The sequence below is a fragment of the Haliotis rufescens genome, unplaced genomic scaffold (assembly GCF_023055435.1).
Source record: "Haliotis rufescens isolate VD_foot unplaced genomic scaffold, xgHalRufe1.0.p SCAF_1, whole genome shotgun sequence".
Classification (NCBI taxonomy): Eukaryota; Metazoa; Mollusca; class Gastropoda; order Lepetellida; family Haliotidae; genus Haliotis; species Haliotis rufescens.
The window spans coordinates 52,741,204-52,759,818 of record NW_025963779.1 but is presented as its reverse complement, the minus strand read 5'-3'; the positions used below and the strand labels follow the sequence as shown (position 1 = coordinate 52,759,818).

Below are 18,615 nucleotides of genomic sequence, written 5' to 3'. Positions count from 1 at the left end.
GCATGTTGCATGGTGTGTGGTGCGTGGTGCACGGTGTGTGATGTGTGGCGCATGGAGTGTGATGTGTGGTGTGTGGTGCGTGATGTATGGTGTGTGGTTTGTGATGTATGATGTGTGGTGTAGGGTATGTGGTGTATGGTGTACGGTGTGTGTGGTGTGATGTATGGTGTGTGGTGTGTGATGTATGGTGTTGTGTTTTGGTTTGTGATGTGTGGTGTGTGATGTATGGTGTGTGGTGTATGGTGTGTGGTGTGTGATGTATAATGTTGTGTTTTGGTTTGTGATGTGTGGTGTGTGATGTATGGTGTGTGGTGTATGGTGTGTGGTGTATGGTGTATGGTGTGTGGTGTGTGATGTATGGTGTGTGGTGTATGGTGTGTGGTGTGTGATGTATGGTGTGTGGTGTATGGTGTATGGTGTGTGGTGTGTGGTGTGTGATGTATGGTGTTGTGTTTTGGTTTGTGATGTGTGGTGTATGGTGTGTGGTGTATGGTGTGTGGTGTGTGATGTATGGTGTGTGGTGTATGGTGTATGGTGTGTGGTGTGTGATGTATGGTGTTGTGTTTTGGTTTGTGATGTGTGGTGTGTGATGTATGGTGTGTGGTGTATGGTGTGTGGTGTATGGTGTGTTGTGTGTGATGTATGGTGTGTGGTGTATGGTGTGTGGTGTGTGATGTATGGTGTTGTGTTTTGGTTTGTGATGTGTGGTGTGTGATGTATGGTGTGTGGTGTATGGTGTGTGGTGTGTGGTGTATGGTGTGGGATGTATGGTGTGTGGTGTGTGATGCATGGTGCATGGTGCATGGTGTGTGATGCGTGATGCATAGTGTGTGATGTGTGGTTCATGTTGAATGGTGGGTGATGTGTGGTGCATGGTGCACGGTGTGTGATGCGTGATGCATAGTGTGTGATGTGTGGTTCATGTTGAATGGTGGGTGATGTGTGATGCATGGTGCATGGTGTGTGATGCGTGATGCATAGTGTGTGATGTGTGGTTCATGTTGAATGGTGGGTGATGTGTGGTGCATGGTGCACGGTGTGTGATGTGTGGTGCATGGTGGGTGATGTGTGATATGTGGTGCATGATATGTGGTGTGGTGTATGGTGTATGGTGCGTGATGTAAGGTGTGTGGTGTATGGTGTATGGTGTGTGTGGTGTACGGTGTATGGTGCATGATGTATGGTGTGTGGTGTGTGTGGTGTGGTGTACAGTGTATGGTGTGTGATGTATGGTGTGTGATGTGATTTGGGAGTTGTCATGGGCAAAGGTGTTTTGGGTGTAAGTGGAGGGTGGTGGGTGCAGATGATGTGGTGGTGTATTTGTTGGTATTTTAAACAAAACACATTTTAACTGTAAAATATTAACACATTCCACCCCCTTTTAGTCAATGTGCTATTGCAAAGGCTGATTCTGACACAATGTCAGTACCCATTTCAATGGCAAAAGCAGGTTTATTTCAGTCACTGACTATTACTCCACAATCCTAGACAAGACACATCATGCAATACTTCAACTACTTTACAGGTTAAGCTGTTCATTCAGAGGCTTCCTTGTATGAGGACAACAACAAGCTGCACACACCTGCAGGCTGACAATATATTGTGTGACATCAGAATGCCACTTCTCTGAAATCTATCCTCAGCATGGTATATCAGTGTCAGAATGTGCACCACACTTGAGAGTTACGAAGTAGGGGAGGTAATAACTCAGTTCAGCGGCATAAACATCCAGATCTCAAACATGGACCCACCAGTTATAAAGGATTCCACACCGCGTCACTGCCATGTTGAAACCGACATGCCAATGTGTGAAAGTCTGTCTTAAGATATTCCAAACAAATATCTATTCCAATTTAAAATATTTCGAAAGGTTAATACAAACCGTACAATCTACCAACAACAAAAGACATATGTGTCATTTTCTTGCAAAAAACATCAAATATAGTATTTTTATATTTAATGGGAAACAGGTCTATTAATGGGGTATGCAAGGAATCTGCAGTGTCAACAATTTGGGTATAAAAGAGGTGTCAGGAATGTTCCCTTGATGTTACACAGTAGACATGGCAACATTTTTTTCTGTCCTGGACTGCCTATAAGCTGTCCTGATAAGGGTCCCTTGATCAAAATGCCTGGGGTGTGTTGAAATAAAAAGGGGCACTGAAAAAAGCTAGACAGGGTCGGGAGATCGCGTTCAAGTGTCAAGCTCTAGACTTTATGTAAACAAAGACAAGTTATGAGCCAAGTCATTTATAAGCGGATCTAACTGTAAACAGCTTGAAATTATTCAACCCATAATCTGCCTCACAGCATTCCGCTGCTGTGTGTTTGTGCTAGAGTAAATGCTGAAAAGTTTTAATAAGTTTTCCCATTGTTTACTACTTGCATAAACAGAAAGTGGTTTGGCGGAAATGACTTGAAGTAAATTAAATGTGAAACTGGTCGTATAACACATTTCGTTCTCTTCTGTAGTTTGACTTCAAACAGTCAACAAATAAAGGTACATTAAACTTTAAACATTTACTTCTTAACCTCAAAAGTCTGGGAGATATGGTTTCTATTTGTTAGAAAGTGAATATAACAGAAAACACAATACCAACATTTAGTCAAAAGTAGTGGAATAACAATAACTATGAAGCTGATGACGCTGATGATGCTGTTGCTGCTGCTGCTGCTGCTGATGATGACTACAAATGATAACTGCATGATGATGAAAAACAAACGAAAGCAAAGAATATACAAAATAACAATAGAGATAATGATAATTATTCAGTCCAGAAGTGCTCAGATGAAGTATGAAGCATAGCCAACTTGAAGAAATAGATCACATTGTTAAGTTCCTGATAACCATGATGAATGTCCTGTTTTCTGTCTGTCCAGGTGACTGCTGCACACACTCTAATCTCTCTATTGTTGTCACCATAGCCTCCCTGTCTTCCCCTTAAAACAAGTTGAGATTTACCTGGCCATTCCTTAAGCAGCACATCACCTGCCTGATTGGGTCAGTCCTTCTGTTACTGATGAAGGAGACACTTTAAGTCATCTGGAAATACCAGCAGGTACTTTTGCACTCTTTTGAGATACATTTCAGCATTTTGGTAGGCTAGATTTTAAACTGAAAATAGTTTTAGCTCCTAAGCACCAATGACATATGGAAAATAAAAAGAATAAACTTGTGACACCGGGTTGTGAAATATTGTCTGAATATTTTTGCTTCAATACTTGACTGCATTAACGTCAGAGATAAAAATCATGTCATTTGGAAACAAGAACTGGTGAACAAGCAAGTAGGTTGTCAGTCGAGGGTGGGGTCGGATTTGGGTTGACCGAAAAAGATGACGTGATTGAAATTTGACAATATGCTTTGTCTCATGCAAATCTGTCCACAAATTCTTCATGCCACAGAAATACATTCACAACAGTAAAATAAATAAACAGTACCCAATTTTGTTTTAAACAAAATTATCCACTGTAATTGATTTTAAAGTAACTTCAAATTCTTTGTGAGATAAACAATAAACATTAGAGTGTATTGTTATGTCTTTTTACATTCATTCTATGTTCCTTATTTAATTCAATATAAATGAGAGAGACATGAAAATATACTGTTTGAACATTCTAAACTTTTGATTTACAAAACACATAAACATTTAGTATAAAAGGTCACTGAGTAATTATTTTATCAGTTTCAAATGGGAGAAAAACAAGAAAAAAACCATTGTATTGCAAATAGACCAATAAATATTTTTTTTACACTCAGTCTATGAAATTTAACTCTGTTCAAGCTCAATGTAGTGTCTGTTAAATATGTATTGAGTCCGATGGTTGTCATCAACTAATAGTTTTATGTACTTTTTAGAAAAGAAAAACAAATTTAGAGCTAAATCTGCTGTATGTCTACAAAAAGTTTAATATATTTCTTTGGCATCTGCAATATGTATACATTATGAAACAATTTATCTCAAAGCCTCTCACCCACTGTCGCAAAAACTAACACTTTATAACACTTTGAGATCATCAATTAGAAATAGCATCTTTAATTCTGTCAGCAGATAAAGATATTCAACCCCTGCAGAGGTGCAATGGTTTAAATTAACAAAAATGTGTGCTATCACACCATCAATTAATGATGTTAAAAAAAACTATCAAGCCTGGCGTAGGTCCTTTCAAAAAGCACAAAAAGCCTGCTTTATGAGTGACAATGTCAACCTATCCACTGACTTTGAATTAATAAACCCAGACATCCATATGGCTGAGTGAAAAAGCTTGGAATTTATATGTAAATCTCAACCTCACCATCCCAGCATGAAACCTCACTACATGCGTTTTGTCCCAGTGCAAAGGGCCATCTTTTTCTCTCAGGGTAACAATGGATGCACATAGGAAAATAAACGAGAAAATAGGGGGCTCATAACTTATAACCCCATCTGTTTAAGGGAAAAGTGATTCCTTGAACAAAAACATGTCTTTCCCTGCTCAACACTGCAGTATTTACAACAACCATTGTGAGGGTGTAATGTTGAGAAGAATGGGATATCTGGCCTACAACTTTGCATGGTCTGCAGCTTAAAACATTAAACCAATGAGTGTGTATACAGTGTAAAAACGGTTCCATCGTTCAACGCGTCTGGCGATCTATTTCTGCCCCTGGAATAAATCACTACCCTGACGACCCCTTGCATAATCCCTGGCACTTCTCATATACAAGTGTGGAGCAGATACACAAACATCTATCTGAAGGAAAACATCATTTTATAGGTGCCCCTTTCAACAGAGGAATGGGTTTATTCCAGACAGGTAGGATCCTATTTCGCAGGGAGAAAAAAACCCTGCGCTGTCTCATCCTCGTGGATGTGAAGCCGAGCTTGGAGGCTGTGTTGTCAAAACAAACGTGTCAAAGTCATTTTGACATTTGTTTCCTGTGCCAGTGTATAGTTGAGTGGAGTTTTAACCTCCATATGGTGTTTTTCCTACCTTAATGTCATTATGTCACACACACCTGTTGCGGTTTTCCTATCTGTTCCTGCCAGAGGGAGATGTATGGAATAAGCCTATGAGCAGTTTCATTATGTAGATTAATCAATTTCATCACAGCTGTTTGAAATTTTACCATACAAAGATAACCCAAATGGCCTCTTCTTGCCTCATACGTTGAAGATGATTATCTTCCTATAATCAGCAAATTGATAATATGTCACAAAACTCCATTGATTCTCATTTATAAAACTTAAACTAAGAACTTTCAATCAATTAACATGTAAGTTCACAGCTGCAATAACAAAATTGGTTTCATATGTGCATTTATTATTTTTCATGTTTCGAAACTATAAAGAAATATAACATGATATATATTTCACACAGGTCAACTTGACAGATCACTAACAAATCTCCATCTCTTTAACTATTCTCAATATACAAAGTGTCAAAAATATGTGTTTTATAAATATGAAAATTGACAGGGTAGTTAGCTTTGAGTGAGAAGAGTTATCGACAGCTTGGAATTGACAACACTTTATAGTTTTTCTTTATTTGCTGATGAGTTTAGGAGACAGGCGTGCCCAAAGTTGAGACTTAAAGAAATATATAGAATACTAAACGAGCTCCCGTGTAATACCAATTTTATGAAATGAGTGAATAGTTCTGGTATTTAACGAGCAAATGGGATACAATGACATGCATCAACCAAGTCAGTGAGTCTGACTACCCGATCCCGTTAGTTGCCTCTTACGACAAGCATAGTTGCCTTTTACGGCTAACATGGGTTGCTTAAGACCTATTCTACCCCAGATCTTCATGGGTCCTGAGAGTAAGCATACGACAATTAACCTGTGTTGAGAGTTCAACCCTGGTGTATATTGGTGAACATAGAAGATGCTTTTGGGTATCTGCAAAATATTCATGTAATGTAAGAAATACTCACATGTACATTGTGTATGCATATTTTGTCATCTTTTAAACCAAATATAATTTGGACCAATGCAACATTGTTAAAACATAAAAATACCAAATTTTCTAAAGTGACTGCTTGAGAACTGCATATCCACATAGAATCACTATGTACCATATTTTCCACTATAATATTTGAAACTTTATTAACAATTGAAGCAAGATTTCGAAATAACTGTACTATTTTTGTCTAAAAGAAACAGAACATTCTCCTTTGCCGATTGCTATTTTTGATAATATGAAGGTTTACTTCAGAGAAGTATTCTTGAAATGCAAAGATAATGATCAAGTGTACAGATTATGAATGCAATATAGATAAATGAGTCCATATGATATAAAATAAATAAATCACAAAAATGTAAGTTAGATTGGTCAGTTTCAATATCCCACTGTAGATAATTGCTAACACTGTTATTCATATGAACAGCAATTCTAAGGTACATGTATGACCAATCCTGAGGTCACTTGGCCATCTTCTACTTAAACAACGGGTGATTGATAAAGGTATTTTATCACAACAGAAACTAACTTTTAATATGGCTCTTACAAGAAGAATCTAGACTAAACCCTCTGTTACTCCAAAACAGCTGAATTCATTTGCAGATATGTCCAGTCCATTTGGTCATTATTACAACAAAAATCACACAAACAGAAATTATCTCAATCTCCATTCATTTATCAGAATGAAAACTTTCAAAAAATAAAACCAGCTGTCACACAAATCCCTGTTGAGTTAAATAGAAAGCCTCAAAGTGACAAGCCAAATCCATCCATCTTGCCTTGCAATGCCTCAACTCTATTACAATGCTATTTTCCTAATTCCTGATACTCTAGAGCTTGGTTTACACTCTTCAGAACAAAGCATTGTCCTTCATTTGTGCAAAAGGCGGTTTCATTTTCAGGTATATGGCTCTGGCTAAGGAAATGAACCCACTCGATTTCCACCTTGGACTCATTTCGTCAATACAGCAGGAATGTCAAATGTCAGCAAGATGACAAAGATCTTATCATTGGATTGAGGGAAAAAAAACAAGATCGTTGGCCAGTTAATCGCCCAGATCGTGTAAGCCCAATAAATAGAGAATTTATGATGTTTCAATCTTTTGTGTATGGAGGTCAGCTTCGATGGTGCCCGATAATAGGATCAGCCTTTCAAGTACTGATCTCAAATTTGTTCAACAGTCCTACTCTGACACTCAAAAGCTTGCAGGTCACGCAAAGTATGTATATATGAGACCTCTGACACTAAGGCCAGTTTGGAGCACCCTGAATAACCCTGCAGGCTTGCCATCTACCCCCTTTTAACAAGGCCTTGACAGCCTGAAGGGGGATAATGTTTCCCAAATATTCTAAACCCAACGTATCTTAATATGAGTAACATTGAGCTATATAGGGGCAGCTAGATAAATTAAGGTGTGTCCCATGGAGTATATATATAAGAACCTCCTTATCATGAGAGAATTATGTTTAAAGCCCTACCACTATGTTCAGTCACTTACCATTCATGTTGTATACATATGAACTAGGAGGGAGCCATTGTGTAACTATATTAGGACAAAATGAAATTTACAGCTGCAAACAATACCCTTTGCCATATCAAAATGCCGTTCAAGACCTTTTGAGATGAAAAAGTGTTTCAAGGAAAAGTCAATAAAAAAAACAAAAAAACTCATGTCTTCTATTCATGACTGAAAAAAGGGATGAAATTAGTGGCTCTTTTTTAAGACAAACATTGTATTTATGGCCTAATTAGATAGTGAGCAAGATTTCCAATTCCGGTAAAGTGACCAATTACTACTTGACACTGTGTGAACAATGGTTCGAAAAATCTGTTCCATTCTGAGCAGGAAACTTGAATCACCTGAAAGACAGAAAAATTTCCTAAAGATGGCAAATTTGCCCAATTAACACCAGGCCCGTTAGCCAATAAGCTAATTAGCGTTCCCTCCAACTGGCAAGGCCCCGGCTGCTGTACCTATGGCCTGGGCAATAGCTATGACTTTCACTCCGCCTCAAGCTAATGTTGCCACTCTCAATAGCACATTCCCAATCACAGAGAAAATATCTTGACACCTTTTTCAGGACAGAAAGACTATGCAGCCTTTATTGACATTATGCCACTGACTGCATACACTCTCATGAATGACAGGCTGCATGTAAAGGCTGCATTGATGAAGTCAACGATGAAGAATCTTCTCGCTATGGTTTTACACGACCACTTTGATCACATCCGATTCCTTATTGAAAATCAAGCAACCCACGTAACTGAAAGGACAAGTGATTGATCACTTCTACTGAATGTTAATAGTGTTTGTTTATAGGTGGGGTTCCCAGCGTGCATGGAATCAACCTTTTCAATTGCTACCTCTCACGGAAGATTGAGCTGGTCTGACTCTATAGGGAGCTCATCTTGCACAAAAGACGGTGGATTGCAACAATTGTATACCTGTGTCTATAATCTCCTCCCCTGTATGTACAGGCACTAGCGGTCTAACTACCCAAGTAAAGCAAACCTAAGTATTTCAATAGGACCAGAAGAGATCTGGATTGTTTATTTACATTTGTACATTTCAATGTACTCTTCTGGAAGCTATTTCAGATGTGTGGGTTAATTTATCTAGCCTGTAATAGAATGAAAGTTACCAAAACAGCTGGCTTTGTCAAGGAATATTGTAAAATGTAATCATGGAATCTTTATTATATCCTGAACGAAAGCAGTTATGGATCATGAATATTTTGGGTGATATTTTTATGACATTCTGTGCCCAGTCTTCACTACTTAAAGATATCCTAAAAACTATTTGTAATCCCTAAACTTTTTTGTTCAGTATATGAATACCATAAAGTTGAATTGGTATTGATGGTAAAAGTATAACTTATCATCATGGTACTTTCTTCCATTGTCGAAATGCTATGGGGTAGCCTTTATCCACAAGATCTTTTGCCGTTCAACGGCTCTTCAGGTGTAATGAAAACTTTAACTTACATTGTAGTTCTAGGCGATGCACAACAGTAGTATTTGTTGCATCAAAATGCCTATGATGTAACAGTGACAATAGAGGGAGAAGTAAAACATAGTCTTAGGCGACAGCCAACAATATGATTTTAAAGTCATAAAGCATATGACATCATAGCTAGTGATAACAGTGGGAGGCATAAATACATTATCGTGTGAGTTCACAAATACACATTGAGCTACATGGGGAAGTTTTGAAAATTATTCTTTTGAAATAAGTTTAGGTTTCAAAAGCCTAATGATCATCTGTTTTTTTTCCATTCGTAAATGTTTGTCATTGTTAAACAATTTATAAAACAGAAAGACAGTAAAATGGCCACTCCCGCATTCATCAATGTGTTTGCTTACATTTATACAACTTACATTTGGATCTCGAATTTGATGTTTGTGTACAGTGATTCGGTCTTTTAGTTGCATACCAGTTTCTCAAATATTATGCTCACTACATCCCGCACATGTTAAAACATATATAACATCTTTACTATGACAGTTCATGTTTTTAACAGTAAATAGTTTATCTTTGCAAAATTGAAATTTGCAGTCTTATATTATTGGCCAAGTTCCACATCGAGGTGTGATACATTTTGTTACACTGACTCCATTTGTATTTTGTGAGTATTTGGATTGATGGACAAAGAATTTGTTTGAGATTTGTAGGCTTGTGCTGCGTTTAAGTTTACACTGAGATAAACATGTTTTCAAAGTTTTACTTAGCTGTAAATATCGGAGATTGGCTTTTAGAATCTAATACTAATACTTGATAGCATTTTGACAATGGAAAAAATTACCATGATACTAATATATATATATATGAGGATATGAGGAAATGCTCATGAATAATTTACTCTGTACAGCGTGAAAGGACCATGGAAAACATGCATCCAGCCTACTACATCATCTTCTGCATATGTGTCAGGGATTATGTACATACAGATCTAGTACAGCCAGATTTGAAACAGATTGATACATAATATATCATAACAATTAATCATTTGTGAATAGATAAGCCTCATACTTTTTGACCATTTTACTTTTCACTGCTGTCGACATAAAGGCAGCTTGATGAACTGTATATTATGTTGTAGTTAATATTAGACATTCCATAATCAGCATAAAGGAATCTAATATTGTCTGTTTTCAAGCTGATGTTTCATATGGAACTTCATAATTCACATTTTCTTGAAGGTTATATTCAGTTTTCGACATTTAAGAAAAAAGAATGAATACATAGTTTATTGATGATGTGAATAATACACTTAACTATATTTCATCAATAACTATTTGCCTAATATATTTCAAATATTATGAACAGGTTCGAAGAGTAAGTTGAAAGCATATGATGTTGGTTTCTGGTCACAGGATGTGGAGGGTTAGACAGCCGAATTTTGGTGTGTTTTAAATTTCTTTCAAAAATTGAATTGAACCAGTTTGGTTATTTTGATCATATGGCAATGGAAATGTAAAGCAAATATGTATCACAAAAATTTAATATTACACTTACAGAGTTTGATTGGTAATAGTGAAATGTGTTATAAAATAGAACCCTAACCCCAACTGAATAAATCAAGTTTGTAGCAGCTGAACTTCTGAGGACAGCCAAACATATTCTTGTCTTATGGATGAGCCTATCCCTTTTTTGGCAAAATTTAAAAACATAACTGATATCCATACATTCTCTGTTCGACTGAAATATGATTTTATAATCTTTTGTTTGTATATCTGTTAGAACTGATATGGAAAAAATCAATGTCACGGTTTTATCACTTCTTAAAATAGTGCCCTGACTGACCATGAAACACTCAAAACTAAATTGCTCTTGCCTGAGGATCAAACAGCATGATCAGATATATACACTCTCTGTAACATTACACATCAAAAACGACAGCTTCCGACCTGTTCATGTGTTTTCGTGCCCATTTACCAACATACACCCAGTGATGACAGAGAGTGTTGTATTCACCCTTGACAAGGCAGGGTACAGAGGCCACTGAAAACACGACCCACGACCGACCCACTGATCACCCCGCTCATCACACACAATAAGACAGGGCCCCCTTTAGACCTAGATGCTAACCTGCAACGCCAAAGTTTGACAGATGCGATAAGCCTTTCTTTGATCTTCATACAGGTAGACGTAGCAAGGTGAATCTCTCACCTACGGGGCAACTCAATAAGGAGTTTGTCAGGGCCTTGTTTAAGACGCTTTGGAATGAGAAAAATGACAGGGCTGGTCTTGGAATGTCACCTTCTCTTTGTTGACAAGTTTTTGATGTACATGGGGAGTATATTATTATCCTGTAGACTAATTTGATAACTTGATTGTAAACATTGTTTTAATGGAATACTTGTTAAGGAGTGGTGAAGCATGTTCTGGAAGGATACTTCTGTAATAATTAGTATGGGGAAATCTGTGTGTATACTCACTAAGAGAGCACTGGTTTAACTAATATTGAAAGCACACCACTATATGCCTGTTAAACAATTTGCTCACCTAACCATTTAAAAAAAACCCACTATAACATTTACATCTTTCCTACTAGTTGTTCGTGTCCATGCTATTTCTATGTAGACATGAATACCCATCTTGACATTCGTAAACACCTAAACATCCTTTGATCTATTTTCCTTTACCCCAATCCATGCTTTGTTGTTGGCTTCAAACACTCTGGCCATACCCCCTCCCCTACCAGTGATTCCATATACGAAAACCCAGTCACTCAATATATCCTAACACTACCCAACTATGTTCACCAACCAGTCTTTCTACACACCCTCACCCCAACTATAACCACACTTTCTACACACCCTTGCCCCTAAACACCCTCATCCCAACTATAACCCACACTTTCTACACACCCTTGCCCCTACACACCCTCATCCCAACTATAACCCACACTTTCTACACACCCTCATCCTAACTATAACCCTCACTTTCTACACACCCTCATCCCAACTATAACCCACACTTTCTTCACACCCTCACCCCAACTATAACCCACACTTTCTACACACCCTCATCCAAACTATAACCCACACTTTCTTCACAACCTCACCCCAACCATAACCTACACTTTCTACACACCCTCATCCATAACCTACACTTTCTACACACCCTCACCCTCACCCCAACCATAACCATCAATACTGTACACCCTCACCCCAACCATAACCATCAATACTATACACCCTCACCCCAACCATAACCATCAATACTGTACACCCTCACCCTAACCTTAACCATCAATACTGTACACCCTCACCCCAACCATAACCATCAATACTGTACACCCTCACCCTAACCTTAACCATCAATACTGTACACCCTCACCCCAACTATAACCATCAATACTGTACACCCTCACCCCAACCATAACCATCAATACTGTACACCCTCACCCCAACCATAACCATCAATACTGTACACCCTCACCCCAACCATAACCATCAATACTATACACCCTCACCCCAACCATAACCATCAATACTGTACACCTTCACCCCAACCATAACCATCAATACTGTACACCCTTACCCCAACCATAACCATCAATACTGTACACCCTCACCCCAACCATAACCATCAATACTGTACACCCTCACCCTAACCTTAACCATCAATACTATACACCCTCACCCCAACCATAACCATCAATACTGTACACCTTCACCCTAACCATCAATACTGTACACCCTCACCCCAACCATAACCATCAATACTGTACACCCTCACCCCAACCATAACCATCAATACTGAACACCCTCACCCCAACCATAACCATCAATACTATACACCCTCACCCCAACCATAACCATCAATACTGTACACCCTCACCCCAACCATAACCATCAATACTGTACACCCTTACCCCAACCATAACCATCAATACTTTACACCCTCACCCCAACCATAACCATCAATACTGTACACCCTCACCCTAACCTTAACCATCAATACTATTCACCCTTTCCATAACCATAACCATAACCATCAATACCATACACCCTCACCCTCACCATAACCCAGTCTTTCTATAAGCCTCTCTGCCGTACACCCACTCCCCATGAGCCATACCCTCTCCCCTACCACCACTGCAAGACATGTATGTCTGACAGCCTGTATCTGTAGTTCCAGCAGTCAAGTGTCACCCCCTACCTGCCACCTTTGAAGCTACCCAGCCCATTGTAGTGATCTTAGATGACTATTGTCATCAGACAGCCATATTGCCACCACCTGACGTAGAGCATATATCACATCTTACATCAGCTCCCTACACTACAGGATCACTACAGAGGCACTACAGCTCAAGTAGTACACATATCCACTCCAGTAACCACTGTATCATACGTCCTAGATCACATACAGGCTTACTGTATAGGGCTTCTTGTCTACAACTTGAAGCTTTACACTGATATTTTTGCAAGTATTTCTAATATTATTACCATAATAAACTAATGTCCAAAAGAAACTTAACGCTCAAGAAAGTTTTATATTTTTAAAAAATAAATAAATATAATGTTTCATGATATGTTACTTAAACATATCCCTACTGCCAAACCAAACATGTTTGGTGGATAAATGCGATTTTTATTCTAAATTTGTAAAATAAATGTGAATTTGCCTGAAATGAGGTTAGGTGATGTAAGACGAAATGCACGTGCAAGCTGTCTTACAAACACAGTTACAAAAAGCACACAAAATTATGCCCCATTTATCAAGCAAAGAGAGAGAGAGGGCCATTGGAATGTCTCAACAAGGCGCCTCCAACACTGACATTGCCAGAAGACTCTGCTGTTCTTGTGTTACCATCAGCAATTTAAAGCAACGTTTACCACCGACTGGTCAGACAGACAGGCCACAAAGCGGATGACCACCTGTGACTACGCCCGCTGAAGACCGTCACTTTTGGGCAACGCATTTAAGAAACCAGTTTACCACAGTGACGTCAACGGCAGTGACGGCACTGGGACACCGGGTCATTCAACAGACTGTATACTGACGATTGAGGACATACAGTATTCGAGCTCATCGACTGTACCATGGTGTAATGCTAACGCATCAACATTGACATAACTGGTTGATATGGGCCCGCAGAGTTCGATCTTCGATAGTGCGTGACTGGAGTCGAATGATGTTTTCTGATGAAAGCAGATTTTGTCTGTACAGAAATGATGGTAGGGCTCGTGTAAACAGCAACAGGTTGAACGTTTAGAGCCAAGTTCTGTCCAACAAGTTCGAGCATATGGAGGCATTAGCATTATGATCTGGGCTGGCATCTGCGTTGATCTGACAATGAGGCTGGTTGTTATTCAGGGAAACCTGACTGCTCAGCGACATAGGGACCAAGTTCTGCAATCAGTCGTGCAGCCATTTATTCAACAACAACCATGTTGTGTTCTTTTTCAGCATGATAATGCTACGCCGAATACTGACAGGCTAACAACCAACTTTCTGAACAAAGTCAACATTCATGTCTTGACCGACAGTTGAGAAAACGAATCATTGCACCAACCATCATTCAGGAGTTGGAACAATGGCTCATTGACGAATGGCAGAGAATCCCGCCTAACTTCATCCGACATCTAACGTCATCAATGCGTCGACGTATTATGGCATGTATTAATGCCAAAGGTGGACACACACATTATTAACAAGAGTTTGCCACTAGCGTGGCTATATCCCCCGCCCCTGTTACAGAATTTATGACATAATTAAATCTAAACAAACCCTAACCTTTTTTAACCGAGGTGGAACTTGTCATGGAAATTGTAAACCTTGGAACCTTGGAATCATCTTGTTGCTATGGAAATGTAAAAAAATAAAAATTTCTAAAATTTCTAAAAAGTAAAAGGCACCAGTTCAGCATGTACCTGACAAACCTGCAAAGTTTCATGAAAAAATATTAAACGGTTTATGTGTTGTGCTCCGGAAACGAAACGTGACGGACGGATGGATGGACGGAACCCGTTTCTATATCCGCCGCCAACTTTTATTGGGGGGGGGGGGGATAATTAAACATTAGACATGCTTTTACTTCTTTTTCTCACAACTGTTGTAATGTGAATTTCGTAATTTTTTACCCCACATTTTTGTGTCTCAGTCAGACCGGAAGTTTATCACTGAATGAAATGAAATTTTCTGTACCTGATGGTCAATGATTACTCTTATGAATTATATACATATTGATTTTCTACATGCATTTGTTGTCATTTAGTAACTCTTCAAACATGGTGTAGAGTTTCTTTTGGACATTAGTTCATATACTCACCACCAAAAGAAACGCAAACCATAGAAACATATAGACAAATGGTTCATCTCGAGTCATAGATCTATGGCATCACATGTGATGCATTCATGAGCGTCGATCCACACAACATAGGATGTGCGTTTGTGCGTCGAACCAATCTAATATCTCTTTTTTATGAGTAATTCTTCATATATTAACCAACATGTATGGTATTAGCGTTTTGTTTGTTGGTGAGTATATATTCCATCTAATTGGGTGTGAAGAGGTACTCTTTAGAACTCCTTGAAATATTATTCATGAAATCCTTTGATTTAAGCCTTCATTGCTTCAACTCTATTGGCGATGACATTTAAATAAAATGCAGACATGACACAGACAAGTATTCATTTTTATCCATTACACTATACTTAAAGTGTACAAAATAGGTTTGCAATAATTAAGAGACGCACAGAAATTGCAAATTTATTATTTTAAGGAACACATATAAAAAAAGAGTCTACCCTCCGAGATTATCCATACCCTGTACATTTAGATTCTAAAGCATGGTTATAGGCATAATATTGCCAAGATTACTATATTTCAAACTTTAAAGAAGAACACTTACAGCATCTCACAGTAAATTGATTTCCAAAAGAGGAACAATTTACTGAACCTTAGGTACATCAAACTCACAGCATCTAAGCAATTTCAAACATTTCTCTTCACCCACCAAGTCTGACACAACACTGCTCAACTGTATATATCTTTTTATGTGAATAAATTGCTACTTTCAATCTTAGAGTGATACCCTTATGATCATAGCCTTAGTGTATTGACAGCCTCAACACACAGCCTCCACCAGACTGAAAGGGCCAACACATTGTAGATGCTTGACCCTCTCTTCGGATCATAAACCAAGCGTGTTATACAGATTAGCTTGTCTGACCTGGGAAAAAAGAAGTCTTTAGCCTAGTGTTAAAGGTCAAGTGGTACTGTTGCCACCTCCAGGTAAACACTTGCCGAGTAAACTACATGCTACACCTTGAGTGACCAGATTCTACAACAATCTATGAGCTGCCCGGGTAAACACAAACAAATCTCATGTATACATCAAAACATATGTTTCCCCACATCCTGATATTGTGATGAGTGATGGAAACAGACACTTGTTTATTGCATCTTCATCTATGTACATTTGAGGAAGACTGGGACCTGGAAGGGATAGTTGTTCAGATCTTTGTTGGTCACAGTTTTGAGAACTCCCACTGCCAACCATCATTACATCGATAAGTGGAAAAGGAAAAAAACTTAGACCGCAATACACAGCTTTTATACATCCCTGTCAAAATTCTCATAATGAATCTATTGAGTAATATGAAATTATACTTAAAGAGATGAAGTGCATTTGGAATGTGCATTCCATGTTATTTAGTTCATGCCTACATTTGTCATTTTAGAATAATAATGATCATGTGAAGTCCTGTTGTGTACGTCACAAACCTTGGAACATGCACATTATCAAGCCAATGCTTCTATTGGATATAGTAGCACATTTCACTTCAAGATAATGATTATTTCAAAATAAACATCCATCATTACCCATACTCTACAAATCGTGGGATTGTCAACACAATCTTTTCTCAACATCGCTTTTTCACAGAAGCCTTCATTAACAAACTAACTAAACCTTCTTTGATGAATGGTAAAATTCTTTTTTTCCTCAAGTGCCAAAAAAGATCTACATCTCTATGAACATATATGGGAAAAAATTCAAATTTTTCTTTCACAAACCCCCCAAATGCAATTACAGGTCTCAGATTTCAAAGTTTGCACTCATTTCAGTTGTGTATTTCCACTCTGATGCTTCAATTCCTTGTTCATCTATCATCATATGACTTTGAACAGTAGTTTTTAACGACGTAATTATCAGGCTGAGTCCCATAAATATCAAAGAAGCAGCCAAAAAGCAAAGACTCTCTCCTAATGGTCATCATTAGTCGCCTTTGATGATATTTTTATCTCAACGTTTTTTTTAATGGGGGAAAATGTCATATCGCATACAGACATACATTACCATCTCAATATGGATACTTTCAAAGCCTAGCTTTGAGGCACTGTGAAAGATGTTTCCTCACTTCAGCTTGTACATTTCGATATAAACACCCAAATATCTTTTGACATCTTTATGGCGACTTAACCTACTGAGTTAAGAATATATATTACCAATTTCATAGATTACACCATTACACGGTACTCCAAGTCACGGTGCACATATATCAAGGGTTAAGTTTATGTACATGAGAAGGAATAATCCACATAGGTTTGTTGTTTTTCAGACCACAGGCTTGTTTTAGATCAATGAAAAAACACTGTTGTCGTTGAGCAGTTTCTATGCTTATGATGAGTATTCCTTGTGTGACAAAATATGATTTATGAAATATGCATGTCAAAGGACAAGCTACTGCTGCAAAGAATATCCTCTCGATGAATTGGAGTGCCTCTTAATGATATGATAGTCCTACTGTTGGTAATATCTATTTGATGACTTCTCAGTGTGTGAATGTTGAGATAGTTTTACTTAAAATTGGACAGACATGACTTAATATTACCCAATCATGCACTAATTAACATTTGGAATGTTCATTTCATAAAGCATCTAAGGACGGTCTTAACTATTTTCTGACCCAAAGCAATTGCTGAGAATCAAAATACTATTATCGTGATTTCTTATCATTACCAAACATGTATTCTTTCAGTGTGGTAGATGAATCTATTCAAAATGTGGCTATCTGCCTCTACATGTATATTTGTAATGTTTCATAAACATCTTTTAAAGTGAGCTTGTTTGCAAAGTAAAATATAAATATTAATATACCTATTCATACTTTGTTAAGAATGCAATTACAAAAGCCAACTCTCAGGATGTATTTTTTAAATAACTTTCACAAAACATCAGAACAATAAAGTGGAAATGTTGTGTGATGTTTGTTGCATATTCTTGCACATCTGTTGAACATACTGGAACTGGTCCAAGATGACAATTCCAAAAGGATTGAAATCCAAAATTAATCAGTGGACAACAAAGCACATGCTTGAAACTTGACATAGCGGGTGTGTTTTTCTCCCCTTTTTTCATAAGCAAAACTCTCCTTCATCCAAAGGTTTTCCTAGTTGCCCAAAGGCTGCAGAAACAAGATATGGGTTCAAAAGTAAGGCGGCCATTTTGTAATGGTAAATTCTTATCATCTGGTTCCTAGCGCCAAGTCTTTCCATATGAGAATATGATTAGCGTATATTTCATCACATATATATCAAAACACACATAAGATGGAATCTCAGCAGACAAATAAGCCATAACTTGGGCCCTTGTTCCATTTATTGGTTATGGTTGTTCAACGCTTGGTCAAAGGTCTTGTAAAGATTATAATG

At 38.0% G+C, this 18,615-nt stretch overlaps 1 protein-coding gene across 3 annotated transcripts in view; it reads right to left on the bottom strand.

The window, feature by feature from the left end:
- LOC124131328 overlaps positions 1-18,615 on the bottom strand; it is a 202,836-nt gene that overhangs the window by 64,389 nt on the left and 119,832 nt on the right. The window lies entirely within an intron of this gene.